Source organism: Mytilus edulis, chromosome 2 (genome assembly GCF_963676685.1).
Source record: "Mytilus edulis chromosome 2, xbMytEdul2.2, whole genome shotgun sequence".
Lineage (NCBI taxonomy): Eukaryota > Metazoa > Mollusca > Bivalvia > Mytilida > Mytilidae > Mytilus > Mytilus edulis.
Window position 1 is genome coordinate 45,400,119 of NC_092345.1, and position 5,272 is coordinate 45,405,390.

Consider the following 5,272-nt stretch of genomic DNA (forward strand, 5'->3'; position numbering starts at 1 on the left):
AGTATAAGATAAGATAAGATAAGATAAGATAATTTTATTAACCAATCATGGTGCCCAAAATTTGAGCTATACAATCAAATGAATTACAAAATAAAGCACAGAAAATGATTAGAATGATTAAAGTACAATTAAACAAAAAAACCACATGAATACACATTTACACTAATTAACCTGATATAAACCAAGTTATTGACAAAACATAGTTGTTATGGGTGCCACTGTGACCTGGAGAAATTACATAAATCTTTAGGATAGTTCTAGGTCTATGGGAGACAACTCCTGATCAATTTTAATTTATATATATATATATATATATTTTTTTTTTTTTTTTTTTTTTTTTTTTTTTTTTTTTTTTTTTTTTTTTTTTTTTTTTTTTTATTTTTTTATATATCTTCTTTAGCGATATATGTAGAGTCATGGTAGTCGAAGGAGACCATGAACTACTCAACAAGAAGTGTGATATGTGTAGATATATACCTACATATCTTTACAATCTCATATTTACATATATGTATGTTCCAAAACAACTTCCCACGAATTGTTCAGATTGCGAAATAATTTGTTGCCTTGAACAGAGTATTTGTCATGTTTATTTGTTAGTGCATAAAAGTTTCACCTCATGTTTATTTTCATTGCACGTATGTTGACTGGGGCCGAAAGGGAAACAAGATATTCAATAGTTGTCTAAAAACAACGTAATGGTGCGACTAGTTGCATATATCTCGAGGCATATATCAAGACAAAATATTATAGATCAACCATTAGTCCACTAATTAAGGCGTTCTCTACGACAAAGATACATTTTTATATTTTTTAAGAATTAAGTTAGTTTTCCCCCTCTTTTATATAAATTTTTGGTAGCCGTGACGTTTACATTTGATCCGAAAGTCGCTTTTGAGTCTTTTAATGAGACCTTAAGGGATTTCATCTCATAAGTATCTATGATGAGTTTTTGAACCGATAATATATTGTTCACAATAAGTTTGTAGTTTCTGTAAATATTTGAATTCGATCAAGTCTAGAATGATTTTCATAGTGACATTCCAAATGCAATTTGATTAAAAGGGAATTGGCAGATAACATAAACTCCATATTTGAGCAGGAATGAAACAAACGTAGTATTTAAAATAATTTATTTATCAAAAGTTTCTTTTACTCAACATACTCGGTAAAACGTTCAGCATTTCTAAATAGAGGCCGCAGGACGTCAGAGCAATCTTGGAGAATAAATGTCTTCCCTAAAAAACCGCCAGTTATACATTTCAAAAACTAAGGGAGACTAATTATTTTCAGTATTGCTGTCACTGATTGCTGTATTTACACTCATGGCGAAACTGGCTTCTTTATGCCATCTTTAACCAATCTCCATAAAGGTGTTGAATTGACCTAAAGGGATTTTTGTAGCGATCAAGTTATATGTGCTTGCCATAAAATAAATTTAATCTTGTCCTTGATATACAAGTATGAAAACCTTTTTTGTGCCTTTAGTAACTGTAAGATATACCGATGTTCACTTATCAAATTAACCTTATTTTTGAAAACACTATATTGTATATATGTATATGTTCTTTTGAAAAAAATATCAAAATGTTATATTATATTTGTGAATTTTTAATGTACAATAAAATATTTAAAAAAGACAAAAACTTTTTATGATGCAACAGAAGGAGTAATGTGTCGTATACACTATACAATGAACGTGTGACACATTGCATGTAACAAGTTATCTTGTATGTTTTAGACTGAAAAAAAACCCCAAAACAACACTCTCGGAGTACGAATGTCTAAACTACACATAAATAACTTAAGTATAGAAAATATAACAGGAAGACGTATATGTACTTTCTAGTGGAGGAGCAATATTTACTTGGTATCAATCAGAAAGTTTGAAATACAAGATGATACACACCACTGTTGTATTAAAGTTACTTTTGTTCCTGTTGTTCTTGCTGTCCCAACTTTGACTTAAAGTATTGCATTTTATACGATACAGATTCTGACAAGGCATTCATAAAAAACAATAAGAACAAGACAACACGATGGGAAAAAAACAACCAACAAATAAAATTGAAAATATATTTCATTGAACCAAAAAAACCAAGATTGAGCAACACGAATCAGATCCAAAACGTTCTTGAAATTTCTTGATGGAATTTGATGCGACTGTCATACAAGTGAGAGGTTTAGTTAGCTTTAAAACCGGGTTCAATCCACCATTTTCTACATTAGAAAATGCCTGTACCAAGTCAGGAATATGACAGTTGTAATCCATTCGTTTGGTGTGTTTGAACTTTTGATTTTGCCATTTGATACGGGACTTTTCTTTTTGAATTTTCCTTGGAGTTCAGTATTTTTGTGATTTTACCTTTTGAGTATGGTCTGCAGTAGTAATAATTCTATTTAATTTTAATCTAAGCATGATTAGATTAGTCGTTCTAACGAAGCTTTGATCTTGTTCATTACCTATAACCTACATGCTGAGGCTGCACCATTGGATGGCTTCAATTGTTCTTGTGTATATTTCTCTGAGGGAGGAATATATTAATGGATTTGTTTTTCTCTTAATGAAAGGATTCTCCACCAACAAACCTTCAAAAGTATCCTGTTGAATATACCGTTAAACATACAAACAAACACATTAAATGACTGAAACGAAAAGGGAAGAGCACTAAAATTCCGAATTTTTATGTGTGGCAGTCAAAAGTTACGTATTCACGTCATACAGTAATCAGGAGAAAAGGACATAATTTCTTTTAATGAAATGGCGTTCGAAACCAAATACTGAAAATCTTTAGACCTTCAAAACAAATACTCTGGAAAAGAACGCGACAAACCGGCTGTGGAACAACTATGTATCGGATGGATAACCTTGGAATTAGAAATATTTACAAAATAAAAACCAAAGAAATAATATATGATTGCATATAAAGATACTCAGTATAAACACATTCTAACATAGAAAAAGTGAGAGAGATATTAAATATCGATGAAAAAATCACCATTGAAACATTAGTTCAATTAATACAAGGTAACAATCAAAATATCAGAAAGAACAGCCTTCAAGTTGTTTTTCTCTGTTTGCTCATTTGCATCTTGTTAAAGAAGTGAGTTTAGATTTTTCAGAAAAAGAAATAGGGTCTCAAGCGTCAATTTGAACATTCGTATACATAGAAAATTGAGAAAGGAAATGGGGAATGTGTCAAAGCGACAACAACCCGACCATAGAGCAGACAACAGCCGAAGGCCACAAATGGTTCTTCAATGTAGCGAGAAACTCCCGCACACGTATGTTTCCTTCAGCATGCATACATAAGTATATACTAATTCCTGTATTCAGTAAATGTTCATCAACGATGTCGTTTACTAATCTGTCCTTACCGGTCCCGTTTCTGACGTTAACGAGTCACGATGATACTGTTTAAGCATTATTTTATCTTTTTAATTCTTTTCTTTTCATTAACCGCCTGGGGTTTTATCACAAAACAGTTTTGTTTAGTGTTGTTTTTCTGCTTTCTTCATGCCATCCCTGCTGCGAGACTTAAGTATAGAACAGAATCAAGAATTATGTAAAACCAGTATCTCAAAACGGACATATTTTTCGTTTCTAAATGATTAAAATTGAAAAGCTCATTATAATTACGTGAGTAATTAAACCCGTCAATGAGAAGTCGCGATGAGGCATACTGCAGTTAATGTGCGCCATTTTATCTTATAGTAGATAACACAGCCAATTAAAGAGATTAAACAAAGTGCACGTGGCAGGGAAATCTCGACTCGTACTACATTGTTTGTGGTAATTGTCAATTAGTGGACGTGTAAATACCAATATAAGAATCATATGTAGTTCTTTCAACACCGTATTATACAATACTGGCGTCTGGGACCAATTAAAATTTGATATATTTACTATTAATACACTAATTAACTTTGTAAAGCTTTAAGATGACCCTTTAGCATGTATATTGGTAAATGTTGTGAATCTTTATGTATATCTTGCAATTTTAAATCCGGAAATGTTTGTATATGATAATCACACTTTAAAAATATCTCTAGACTGAACCACTGATTGATTTTGCATACACCAAAATTTCATACACTATAAAGTACTATCTAGCGCTGCATTCAGTATAATTGCGTCTGTCTTGGTCTGTTTCTCAGTCGCTTTGTAACCTATACAGTCCCTCCGACATAATCAAAATTGAAATTTTGCAAGATATATTCATTATTAAGGAAAAACTTAAATTGTGAGCCCGCTACTGCAATACATGGTGTCTTCAATGTGCCTCGACATTGTAACCGTTGTTTACCGTCCTTCCCTACGCCTATATTCACCCTGCTCAGTTGCTCGTTAATTCTTGTATTACGGCTTTGAGACGAGAGCAGTCATTTACAGTGACTCAGGAGAAATTATCAGCGACTTTACAATGTGTGAGGAGACGTTTTCAAGCTTGCTTTCGTCAAACGTTAATATATCTTATGGCAATTATTAGTCTAATTATAGGCAATATATCAAATCTTTAATTATACTTATAACCAAGATGATACTTACATAAGCAACACGATGGGTGCATATAGGATCTGCTTATACTTCCTGAGCGATTGATACCACCACGGGGGTTTTTAGGGGTGGGGTTGGGAGGTGTCGTGTCGCTCAGTCTACAATTTAATATGTCGTGTTTTTTGTCTTTTCGTTGTTTTTCCTTTTTGACATATGGCATTGTCAGTTTATTTACGACTTACGAGTTAGAATGTCCTTTTGGTATATTTTGTCTCTCTTTTGAAAACGATTTCAGTATACATATGAGACACAACCTTAATCATGGAGGTACGCTGGAAACCAAGATCAGGCAGCCAAATACAACATAAGCAGCCAAGAACATTAAACCCGTTTCTGAAATAATACTTATGGAACCAAAAGAATGGAAGACCAAATACAACAAAATGCCACCAGAAGAATGGAAGACCAAATACAACAAAATGTTACGTATAAGTTCATTTCTAATTAGAGCCTAAAAAGAACAACCAAAATAGTCTTAGTTAACTTAAAAAACACAGGAAAGCTGTAGTGTGTGATAAAGAACCTATAACCAGCAAAGAATAGCAATAAAAGCATGACAAATCTTAGCAACCTTTTTTACATACATTTGAAGAAAATAAACATATTGTACAGTCACTCTTGTGCCAAAAAAGCACAAGATATAACACTAAACGTTTGTCCCTTTTCAAGGAATAATGAAACAAATCTTTTTCGTAAAAATTAATCTCGAAAAAA